Consider the following 13228-nt stretch of genomic DNA (forward strand, 5'->3'; position numbering starts at 1 on the left):
TTGGAGGCTTGTGATGTGCTGCCTTAGTGAGTTGTTGAGTTACATTTGTAGAGTGAGCCAGAAATGGGAGAGTGAATGCTTATGGTGGTGGATGAGTTGTAAATCAAGTGGCCTCTTTGCCCCGGATAGTATTGAGCTTCTTAAATATTATTGGAGATGGATACACCCAGGCAAATAGAAAATATGCCACAACACTCCCAACTTATGGCTTGTCGATGGTGGAAAGGCTTTGGGAAGTCAGGAGGTGATTACTCACGATAGAATTTCTAGCCTCTTGTAGCTACAAGGTAGCATTTTCTCATTTTTTGACAATGTGTAAAGTTAGGCAGGACAAGTGGGATATAGCCTGCTAACTGCACTGCCAGTTTCCCCCTCCCCCCCCCACATCTTTTGACTCATGATCAAAAAAAATCCAGGAGGTGGTCACCCTAATGTCATGCTGGCAGGGCAGGCTCTGAATGAGGTCCCTGGCAGATGGGGGAACTCCAATCTGAAAACAATACAAAACAAATATCCCCCAGGAAATGCTCCCCCAATGGACACAGAACCTCCCCACCAGGAAACCCCACCACCCAGTGAACATTCCCCTTGGACAAGGGGCACCCCAGTAACCCCCCCCCTCCCACCTTCCAATCCTAGGGAACCTTCCATTCACCCAACCCGAACCTTTCCAACAGAAGTTCCCCAGCAGTGTCATGGGGCACTGCTGGGTGCTGCCTGGGATTGCTCCTCGCCCTCCTGGGGGCTGAACTTACCTCTGCGTCCCAGTGGGATCTATATGCCAGGTCCCGATTTGTCAAAAACTGTTGTAAACCCCACTGTGAAACAGTTGAGGAACAGTGGAGAACCTTCCAAGCGATTTCTCACAGTGCTCAGCAAATGTTTATACCAACAAAAAGTAAGGACGGTAGAAAGAGGGAAAATCGACCGTGGATATCTAAGGAAATAAGGGGGAGTATCAAATTGAAGGAAAAAGCAGACAAAATGGCAAAGATGAGTGGGAGACTAGAGGACTGGGAAATCTTTAGGGGGCAACAGAAAGCTACTAAAAAAGCTATGAAGAAGAGGAAGATAGATTATGAGAATAAACTTGCTCAGAATATAAAAACAGATAGTAAAAGTTTCTAGAAATATATAAAACAAAAAAGAGTGGCTCAGGTAAATATTGGTCCTTTAGAGGATGAGAAAGGAGATTTAATAATGGGAGATGAGGAAACGGCTGAGGAACTGAACAGGTTTTTTGGGTCGGTCTTCATAGCGGAAGACACAAATAACATGCCAGTGACTGGTGGAAATGAGGCTATGACAGGTGAGGACCTTGAGACAATTGTCACTAAGGAGGTAGTGATGGGTAAGCTAATGGGGCTAAAGGTAAACAAGTCTCCTGGCCCTGATGGAATGCATCCCAGGGTACTAAAAGAGATGGCTAGGGAAATTGCAAATGCACTCGTGATAATTTACCAAAATTCACTAGACGCTGGGGTGGTCCCGGCGGATTGGAAATTAGCAAACGTGACACCACTGTTTAAAAAAGGGGGTAGGCAGAAAGCGGGTAATTATAGGCCAGTTAGCTTAACTTAGGTAGGAGGGAAGATGCTGGAATCTATCATCAAGGAAGAAACAGCGAGGCATCTGGATGGAAATTGTCCCATTTGACAGGCGCAGCATGGTTTCATAAAGTGCTGGTCGTGGCTAACTAATTTAGTGGAAATTTTTGAGGACATTACCAGTGCGGTAGATAACGGGGAGCCAATGGATGTGGTATATCTGGATTTCCAGAAAGCTTTTGACAAGGTGCCACACAAAAGGCTGCTGCATAAGATAAAGATACATGGCATTAAGGGTAAAGTAGCAGCATGGATAGAGGATTGGTTAATTAATAGAAAGCAAAGAGTGGGGATTAATGGGTGTTTCTCTGGTTGGCAATCAGTAGCAGTTGTTGCGCAAAAGGCAGACATTTGACCCATTATATCTGCACTAACTCGCTAAATAAGGACTGCTTCATTATCTAGGGAGTTGAAAATGGAACTAAACATGATGCAAACAGTGAATTTGTTGTTGGCAATGAGTGGTGTCCCTCAGGGATCAGTGTTGGGCCCACAATTGTTCACAATTTACATAGATGATTTGGAGTTGGGGACCAAGGGCAATGTGTCCAAGTTTGCATACTACACTAAGATGAGTGGTAAAGAAAAAGTGCAGAGGATACTGGAAGTCTGCAGAGGGATTTGGATAGTTCAAGTGAATGGGCTAGGGTTTGGCAGATGGAGTATAATGTTGACAAATGTGAGGTTATCCATTTTGGTAGGAATAACAGCAAAAGGAATTATTATTTAAATGTTAAAATATTAAAACATGCTGCTGTGCAGAGGGACCTGGGTGTCCTAGTGCATGAGTTGCAAAATGTTGCTTTACAGGTACACCTGGTGATTAAGAAGGCGAATGGAATTTTGTCCTTCATGGCGAGGGGGATGGAATTTAAGACTAGGGAGGTTATGTTGCAACTGTACAAGGTGTTAGTGAGGCCGCATCTGGAGTATCGTGTTCAGTTTTGGTCTCCTTACCTGAGAAAGGACGTACTGGCACTGCAGGGTGTGCAGAGGAGATTCATCAGGTTAATCCCAGAGTTGAGGGGGTTGGATTACGAGGAGAGGTTGAGTAGACTGGGACTGTACTCGTTGGAATTTAGAAGGATGCGGGGGGATCTTATAGGAACATATAAAAATTATGAAGGAAATAGATAGGATAGATGCGGGGAGGTTGTTTCCACTGAAGGGTGAAAGCAGAACTAGGGGGCATAGCCTCAAAATAAGGGGAAGTAGATTTAGGACTGAGTTTAGGAGGAACTTCTTCACCCAAAGGGTTGTGAATCTGTGGAATTCCCTGCGCAGTGAAGCAGTTGAGGCTCCTTCATTAAATGTTTTCAAGATAAAGATAGATAGATTTTTGAAGAATAAAGGAATAAAGGGTTATGGTGTTCAGGCGGGAAAGTGGAGCTGAGTCCACAAAAGATCAGCCATGACCTCATTGAATGGCAGAGCAGGTTCGAAGGGCCAGATGGCCTACTCCTGCTCCTCGTTCTTATGTTCTTATGTTCTTATGTCATGTCATGCCGGCCCAGGGGAGGGATTGGTGGTGGCTGGGTGGTGTTGGGGGTGGGGGGGAGGGGTGGAAATCCCTATGTGGGGGTGATGAGACAGTGGGAAGGCCTGCTAATGACATGAACATTTTGCTAATGGGGCTCCCAAACCTTTGATGGCAGAGACCCCACTATGCCATTGGTGGGGGGCAGGGACATCTCAATGGGAAATCCCACTGCCATAAAAACAGTTTGGGGAGTCCGTTGATTCTCCGCCCTTCGAGCCCTCCCACCCACCATAATCAGGGGCATGAAATCCCCCACCCCCACCTCCCCTGCCTCGCCCCCACAGTATTTCTGTGGCTGGTTCTGTTAAATTTCTGGTCATTGGTAACATCTAGAATGTTATTGTTTGGGGATTTGATGACAGTATTGTGACTGAATGCCAAAAGAAGATACTTATACTTTTTGTTGTTGATGGTCATTTCCTGACACCTTCGTGGTGTCAGTGTTCCTTGCCACCTATCAGCCCAAGCCCATATGTTATCAGGTTTTTCGACATGCAGTTATAGAAGTACAGAATTGTTGTGGCGCAGAAGGCAGCCATTTGACCCATTATATCTGCACTGACTCGCTAAACAAGGACTGCTTCATTATCTAGGGAGTTGAAAATGGAACTAAACATGATGCAAACAGTGAACATTGCCACTTCTGACCTTACCATAGAGGGTGGTTAACAAATGAAGTAGCAGTACATTGTTGGTTCTGGGATGCTACCCTGAAGAATTCCTGCAGTGATATCTTGGAGCTGATATGGTTGGCTTCCAACAACCACAGCCGTCTTCCATTCTGCTAAGTATGACTGTTGCCAGTGGTGGTTTTTCCCCCCCTAATTTCCATTGACTTCAGTTTCACTAGGGCTGGTTCATGCCACACAGGTCAAATGCTGCCTTGTTGTCAAGGGCAGTCACTTTCACATTACTTCTGTAATTCAGCCCTCTTGTCCTACTTTGGACCAAGGCTTAATGAGGGTGGAACCGAAAGGCCTTTTTTGAACCTAAACTGAGAAATGGGGAGATGATTATTGATGATTCAGTGCCTCTTTATAGCACTGCTAGCAGCTTTTTCCGTCGCATTGCTGATGCTTGTGAATCGATACTAGGCAGCAATTGGTTGGAGTAAATCCATCCTTTTTGTAGACCGGACATAGTTGGGCATTTTCCACTTTGTGAGATAGAAGTCAGTGTTATATACTGGAACTGTACAGTTTTATAGATAGACATCAAAGATAAGAGGGTACTCAGTGCATTGTAGTTGCAAGTGTACGTCCAGAATTCCTTGATCTTTTAAGCTGTAAAATTTGTTGGCACCCAGGTTACGCATTGTTATATTTCTATGTTGCTGCAAAGGGAAAAGGTATGGAGGTGCCCACACTCTGGATTCTTTCAAAACACAATGAGAGGTTTATTAAACAATCTAAGATGGAGAATGCAGCAAAACCCCGCACAAACACTCTACTCATGTCATACATGACACGTGAGGCTTTACCAGCTGGGATGCATTCTCTGATACGTAACACCCATGTACCTGTGTGCAAGTGCACAGCCCTCATTCTCTCTGCTGTGTTAATAAACCTCTCTCTTTTGTCACTGAGCTTGTTGTGGAGCTAATGGTGGGCTACAACCCAATACACTTGAACAACTGATTGCATGAAGCAAAATAACCACAGACTTTTACAATTGGAAACAGTATTATATAAATTAATTGATAATTTCAGGCTTCAGAATTCGTAATGAAAAACAAATCCTTTCAAGACCATGGAACGCGGAGCTTGTTTTTCCAGAGCATTTATAAATTAAATAAGTGAAGTGATGCAATAATGTAGTGTCTATTTACCATAAAATAATCATTCTAACTGGTGCATGTTCATTTGTCTACCCAACATAGCTCGCCTGGTCCTGATCTTTATCTTTGCGAGCATAATTGCTTTTCAGTTTCTTCAAAATGGTCATCATTTAAGAAAGATGTTTCCCTGAAAGTGTAAGTAATTCTTTAATAAAATTATTGTTATACCATAGTGGGTTGCAGTGCCAATAAATTATTTTTGGTCTCAATCTAATCCATATGCCAGAACGAAAACTACACTGAATACATAACAATTCATCTATATGTGTTATGCTGTGTGATTATTTTTGAGTGTTTACTATTACTGTTATAAAAGCTTTAATGATACAGAGCTGTCTTCTATAAGAGCAGCAGCTATATTGATGAAGAATTATGCACATTTATCAGGAAATGCATTATAGTAATGTGCCTGAAAACGTTTCCAGTTTTGGCATCATTTCATCTGAGATTATTTTATTATGGAAAAAGATACCAACGTAACATTATGCCATTAGACCTTATCACAGAAGTCAATCAGAAATAATTAAACACGCCAAGACGCTAAGGGGAAATGGAGCCAAGGTTAGAACACATATTGGAGGATGGCACGGTGGCTCAGTGGTTAGAATTGCTGCCTCACAATCGCTTCTCGGCCTTTTGGCTCAGATCAAATGTAGTATCGCCTCTCGGCCTTTTGGCCAAGATGAGCGTGAGTTCAGGTGTAATGCCTGGATCTGGTATGTCTCTCTTGTGGAGACCATGAATTGGATTCAATTTGAATTGGTTTTTAGAGCAGGCACGGAGCTGGATTAGGGGTTTGCCCCTGTCCACACTCTGAGCCCTGGCTTTGTAACTCGGATAAAGCAATTAAATAAAAGCATTGCTGCCTCACGCCGCCAAGACCCGGGTTTGATCCCAGTCCTGGGTCACTGTCCATGTGGAGTTTGCACAGTCTCCCAGTGTCTGCTCGGATCTCACAACCCAAAGATATGCACCCCGACCACCACCACCCCCCCCCCCCCCCCCACCCTGACCAGCCCTGACAGCCCCAACTACCCCAACCGGCCACCCAAACCAGGCTTGGTGGATTGGCCACGCGAAATGCCCCTGAATTGGAATGTTTTAAAACAATGAACACACATTGGTGAACCCTCACCCCAATTGCATGTGGTAAGGGCCCCAATGGCCAATAGTTCGTCTTGAATGGACACATCCATCCAGCAAGTTATGCTCTGAGTTACATCTGTAACAAAGAGAAGGATTTTGTTGATTATCAAAGCCCATACTTGGCAATCTAACACCATTAAAGAAACGAGGAGTTTTTACAAATTACAATGGAATATTCTTTCATCGATGGGCAGCTGGTATGGAACCTCAAGGTTCATGCATCAGACACCCCTGGGAGCTTCGACGTGCATTCATAATTTCCAACATTTCACATCTCTCCATTCAAGGAAATTGACTTATGGAGTAACTAGAAGGAAACTGAAAGGAAACCTGTTTAAACTTGGCTCATGGTACTTTTTATTTTATTCATTCACGGGTTGTGGATGTCCTGGCTGGGCCAACATTTACTGCTCCTCTCTAATTGCTCTTGAAGTGAGTGGTTTGCTGGGCCATTTCAGAGGGCATTTAAAAGTCAACCTGTGGACCTGGGTCACATGTAGGCCAGACCAGGTAAGGACGGCAGATTTCCTTCCCTAAAGGACATTAGTGAACCAGAGAAGTCATCAAAAGTCATCGAGAAAAATTGATGAAGGGGAGGATTTTCCGCTTATGTTTTTGTCAGGCCGGGTCAGTGATGGGAGCAGAAAATCTCGCGAGATGTCCAAGTGCGTTTCACACCAATATAAAAGCATAATATAATTGTCCCACGTCCCCACCAGTGACATAACAGGATTTCTGCAGTTGAATGTCGGGAACATAATTTCCGTACATTTATAGCTCATTATCAGGCCTCTATCCCCCTCCCACCAGGAGAAAGCCCATTTATATCGACATGAGGGCTGAATGGCATGAATCATGACTGGCCTCCCAACTGTGCATCTGGCAGGCAGACCTCTCAAAGGATGTCAGGTGACTGCATTGCTGAGTGGGAGAAGGTCATGCCCGGGTATTACCCGGACACTGCCTGGGTATTGCCCCCGGTTCTGGGCCAGACTTTAAAAATGGCACCCGGATTTTCAAAATAAAATTTGTCGGCAGCCACTCCCCAGCCCACCAGCGTATCATTGTGTGACCTGCCCCTTTATGTTTTTGCTGGTCTATATGGTGGAGAAAGTGGCAGGCACACCACTTTTCCTGCCTGCTATCGGCCTTTGCCGATATTCGGGAAAAGTCCACCCCGGACTTCAATTCCTTTCAAGGGATCCAGCTAACTACAACCAGCTACACCATTCAACAATCAATGACTCAAGGACTTTTATGCCTCCAAACCTTTATTTGAAAATAGAATTTACAGTGCAGAAGGAGGCCATTCGACCCATCGAGTCTGCACCGGCTCTTGGAAAGAGCACCCAACCCAAGGTCCACACCTCCACCCTATCCCCATAACCCAGTAACCCCACCCAACACTAAGGGCAATTTTGGACACTAAGGGCAATTTAGCATGGCCAATCCACCTAACCTGCACATCTTTGGACTGTGGAAGGAAACCAGAGTGCCCGGAGGAAACCCACGCACACACGGGGAGGATGTGCAGACTCCGCACAGACAGTGACCCAAGCCGGAATCGAACCTGGGACCCTGGAGCTGTGAAGCAATTGCGCTATCCACAATGAAACCGTGCTGCCCGCTAACATTTGAACTGTAACGTTTTTTATTCTGCTGTTTGTGTGTGTGTTGTTTCATCTTTTATTGTTTTTTTCTCAGGTTTCGTAACAAATGAACTTGCTCTTCCTTTGACGCTAGAGTACCTGGTTTGATTGGCTCCTTAAAATAAAGTAAATACATTTGGATTTGGAAAAAGCATCGACGGGAAACTAATTAAAAAAACCTTTGTTGTTATCAGCGAGGAAGGTTGAATAAAAGGGAGCACTTCTCCCATCCTCAACAGGTCATAGCAAAATAGAAAGGATTGAATATGGAGGCGGACACATAAATCATCTTTGAATAAGGAGAACATTGAGGAGAAGGACGAGATGTATAAAAAGGGGATACCCATCGCCAGACCAGCCATTTACATTACTGCCCAGAGTTCCACAGATACCTTGATAGGGGAAAGGTTTAAATTGTGTTGATTCACACAGGAAAACAGCACAAGTGAATTCCTATGGTGCATTCCTACCATCAAGCCACCAACATCCCACTGCACTGAACAGTCCTTAAACCTTATATCCATTCATTGAACATCTACCGAGTGGATTCATTGAAATTCATAATGAAGCAAGTGAAAGGTGGAGCGGATACAGTGGACGTAATAATGGGCAGGGCATGTTGCTGACCTAGAAATTTTATATGGCGTTACAAGGAAAGGAAATTTTACAACAAGCATTGGCCCAGAATAATCTTCAGGGGGTTATACCTGGGACATATCCTAGAGGAGGCTTTGGGAAACCCACCAGATGAATCCATGCGAGGACTGCATGGCAATTGGCTGAGAAGTTTAAACTTCTGATGGGAATTGCCCGATACTTCGATTTAAATCGGAGATGTTGAATGGTTCCAACTCTCTCAGCAGAATAGTGCTGCAGAAAGAGTTAGGAGAAAGAAAATTGCTTCTAACCCCTGGGTAATTGTATTATTGACCCGAGACCTCACACTGGACCCCCGACTAAGCCTCCAGCCCACATCTACCCTCTTGACCCCCCAACTATCCTCTTAACCCCCATCTACCAACACCAACTTCCCCCCAGCCCCTCGACCTACATCCACCCTGTCAGGCTCCCTCAAACCCCCTCAAATACTATTTAATTCTCTTACTACCCTCCAAATCCCCTGATAAAACCTCCCACCCCCCATTCACCCCTCCCCCCCCACTCCCCCACCCCTCCCCTCACCCCCCAACGAGCCCTGGCAGCCCCAACTACCCCCACACCCCGACTGGCCACCCAAACCCTGACCCATTCTGTTACCCTCCCCACCATTCTACCCTTGCTTCCCCCTAATCCTACCACGCTCAACCCATCCTCATTCACTTACCTTACACATTTATCTTCTCCCTGGCTTCTCAAAGTGGCTGGACCATTGAACGAAAGCTAGTGCTGTAAAAATGTGACATGGTTTCATTTGCACTGGCATTGTTGTCCTGCACAAAAGAGTCCCAGGAGCTAGTATGCTGCACTTTCCTCACCAGGCCCGAGTCGGAAGGCCGGGTAAAGAGAGCCAACTCCTGATTCAGGTAGGAAAGACGGAGCAATCCAACTGTGGCTGGCACTCCTTAGAAGTTCTAGCCCAACATTTTGTCAAACACCCATGTGTATTCACTTGATGACTGACAAGAACCTTCCCTAATGATTCTCGCTGCTTTCATGTGGTGCATCCTAAGTGGCTTACAGTACAATGCAGGGCAGACTGTTCACATTTTTGTTTTGACTGCAGAGATGTTTTTCACCTCTAACTTTCTGATAAAGACTGCTCCTCCTAATCCTGCACAGCTAAGGCAGCATCTGGCATACCGGCTGATGTGTGAGTAAGAAATAAGAAGTGGCCGTGATCTAGCAGCCCCCTAAGCTCCTGGGCATAAATACGGCAATGGCCACTAAATCTTGTCGGAGGGTTAAAATGGGATTTGCGCCTGCAAAGTCTCTTTTTGAGATCTTTCTTGCCCCCGCCGGTAACGTGATCCATACATTCAAATACATTAGCATGTACTTCACGGCCTTGGATCCATAATGTCTACCAATGCCTTATCCTCACTCCCAGTCCTTGTGGAAACCCCCATTGGCGAATTCCCTTTAAGTGTGGTGGGTGGGTGGGTGTGGAGAGACGGGAAAGCCCTAATGCCAGCGAGGGGTGGAGGTGGCAGAGGAAAGAGCCTGCATGTCTGCGAGGGGGTGGGGTGGGGTTGGGGAACAGGAGAGAGCCCTGATGCATGCGGGGGATGGGGGGGGGGGGGGAGGGGGGATGGGAAGTGTGTGGAGAGAGTAGAATCCCAAGGCCTGCAAGGGAGGAGGTGGAGCCGATGCTGGTGTTGTGGTGCAGGGGGTGGGGGAAGCCCCAAAGCTTGATGGGGGGGGGGGGACCAATTTCTTCGGTGGCGGGTGGGGGACCTTTTAATTAGGTTGGAGATTAGGGTACCCTTTCTCAGGATTCCTGGCCTTTTCAGATCCCGCACCCCTCCAGTTGATGGTGTGATTCACGCTTCCCCTTTTAAAATGCACAGTGTGTTGTTCAATTCTGCAAGAAGGGCCGACTGTGAAGGCTCACATTGGTTTTCTCACCTGAGCCAACACTCTGTGCATTTTTGGGTATGCTCCACGCAATGAGGGGAGTCCCTATTCCATGTCCACTTTCAACATGATCCCTCTCCTGGGTCACAAGCACCAAGCGGCTGTCAATGAGATTGCTGATGACCAGTGGCATTTTGTAACTTCATTGATAAAATATCTGTCCTCCAGTTTAAGGTGGCAGACATGATGGCACCTAGAATGTTAATGGTCATGGCCTCATCTAAGAAACTTTGCTTAAAGTTCCATGGAGGTGGCTACTCTCACCATAGTAGATATTCCCATAATTCCCTGTGACACCCATCTACGAACAATCCAGTTGGATAATAATAATAGCTTATTCTCACAAATAGGCTTCAATGACGTTACTGTGAAAAGACACCACATTCTGGTGCCTGTTCAGGGACGCCGGTATGGGAATTGAACCCTCGCTGCTGCTTTGTTCTGCATTACAAGCCAGTTTAGCCCACTGTGCTAAACCAGCCCCTGGTATTCTACCATCTTCTCTGTTATTATGGAGGGTGTGTGCGACATCTCCATCGATTTCTGACCAGTTTCTTGATGCAGCTTCAGCATGCTCCTTCTCAATGATAACTCCACGGATTCAGCATCTGTGAGCAACTGAGCAAAGCGTGGAGAGGATTGCATGCTGCAGTGTGATTCTCCACAGGACTCCCTGCCACCAGTGTCTGCTTGTGTTCACATGAGTGGTATGAATGACCAGACGAAAACCCAATGAATTGTTGATGTGAACCCACCATAATGCAAGTGTCTGCACTAGTTCATGGCTGCAATCCCCTGACATGCACCCTCTGGAGGAATGAGAGATTGGCCTTTTGAATATCCTGTGACACCTCTATATGTGAAAGCCCTGAAAAGCAAATGAAAGGGATATGAATTATTTATGGAAGCCACAATCATGATGAACCCCACATGAAAATAAAAACTTACAATAGGTTGGTGGGCAGCACACTGGCTCAGTGGTTAGCACTGCTGCCACACACCGCCAGGGACCCGGGTATAATTCTGGCCTTGGGTGACAGTCCGTGTGGAGTTTGCACTTCCTCCCCGTGTCTCCGTGGGTTTCCTCCGGGTGCTCTGGTTTCCTCCCACAGTCCAAAGATGTGTAGGTTAGGTGGATTGGCCATGCTAAATTGCCCCATTGTGTCCAAAAGATTAGGTGGGGTTACTGGGTTACGGGGATAAGGTGGGGGCTTGGGCATATGTAGAGTGCTCTTTCTAAGGATAAGTGCAGACTCAATGGACTGAATGGCCTCCTGTGCTGTCGGGACCCTGTGATTTTATTCTAGGATAATAAACCGGGCATTGGGAGTTCAGGAGCTAGCAGCTACAGTTCCCAGCAGGGCTCGAGATTTCTACCGGGTGAGGACCACACCTGTGCGGTTCATCCATTTTTACATTCTGCAGCCTGACACGGCCCTGCACACGTGTGCAGACAAGAAAGAAAAGTGAAGCAGCAAAAACACGGAAGTCAGGTGACCTGAAAAGGAGTGCCATTGCAGAGAAGCTGTCCCAGGGAGCCGGACGCAGGGAGCGGGACAGGGATAAAGACATTCATAAGCAGATCCCAGAAGTAATCCCTCAGTAAAGGACAAGAACAGAGATCAGAAATCGGTCCTGTCGAACAAGGTTGAGAGAAAGAAGTGGAGCACTTAGCTCTGAGGTGAAGAAAAATCTGTAGGGAGCAGACTTGATGCAAAGTGGTCTTAAGAAGATCTGAAGGGGCAGCTGAAGGTTGGAGACCCATTTCTGCAAGCCTTTGGATCAGTTGTATTTTGCTTGTCACGGCAAAATATCTGAAAGGGTGCTTGGTAGGTGAACCTTGAGTGTATGCAGAGGTCCAGGGGAAGGGAATATTGGGAGGTAAGATTTAAAACCTGGAGTTGATCATTGTTGAAGGCATTTGAGAGCAAGCGTTGTTTGGGGGAGAATTCCATGGTAATTGTCCTTTGAGCATGGAGATTGGAAACCCTTGTGAGGAAGGTAGAGTTTCAGTGAGACAGGTTGGCTCATGGTGTAACAAGTGTGGATGGGGAGGTGGGGTTGTTGATGGGAAATCCATGGAATCTACTTTGGTGGAATCTGTCACTCATTTTGGTGTGTAGTGTGTCTGACCCCAGTTTGCCTATTAGTTCACATGTACCACATACTTAACCTGAATATTAGAGAATAAGAGAGATATTGTAAATTGTGTATCTTCACAAATTTATATGTACTTTCAAGATTTAGTTGGTGCGAAGAAATAGTGTGATTTAAATCATTTACTCGTGTTTATATTGAAATCTTTCCAATACTTTTGTCTAGTGTAATATAGTTCAGTTTCATGTTTAATAAATGTTTTATTCTTTGTGTTAAACGTTAATGAGCAGAACCTTTTCATTTGTTCAGTAACCTAACTCCCCTGTTTCTAACAAAAACAAATAAAAGTTAGGATCTATCAAACCAGGTTTCACTCTGGGATCTCACATGTCCAGTAGTAACATCAGCTGGGATTGCAACAAGAGCTGGTTTAGCTCAGTGTGCTAGACAGCTGGTTTGTGATGCAGAACAAAGCCAGCAGTGCGGGTTCAATTCCTATACCAGCTTACCCGAACAGATGCTGGAATGTGGCTACTAGGGGCTTTTCACTGTAACTTGTGACACTGAAAGATTTTTATTATTATAATCTTGTCATCACTACGTTCAGTCTTCTCGAAGTTCATTGATTGATAAAATACAACCAGTATATCCTGTGATCGGTTGCCTGCAAGCTCCCTGGCTCTTCAGCTTTAATTGAGAGAGATGGAGATATGCAGACATCTCCCTCTAGATCCATGGGATGTACTATTTGGGGCAGCCACCTACAATCCCCTCACTC

General features: G+C 45.6%; 1 pseudogene; it reads left to right on the top strand.

The window, feature by feature from the left end:
• The first annotated feature begins 5604 nt into the window (after positions 1-5604).
• Positions 5605-5835, top strand: LOC140422848 (U2 spliceosomal RNA; annotated as a pseudogene).
• Positions 5836-13228: the final 7393 nt, after the last annotated feature.

The sequence above is a fragment of the Scyliorhinus torazame genome, chromosome 5 (genome assembly GCF_047496885.1).
Source record: "Scyliorhinus torazame isolate Kashiwa2021f chromosome 5, sScyTor2.1, whole genome shotgun sequence".
NCBI lineage: Eukaryota > Metazoa > Chordata > Chondrichthyes > Carcharhiniformes > Scyliorhinidae > Scyliorhinus > Scyliorhinus torazame.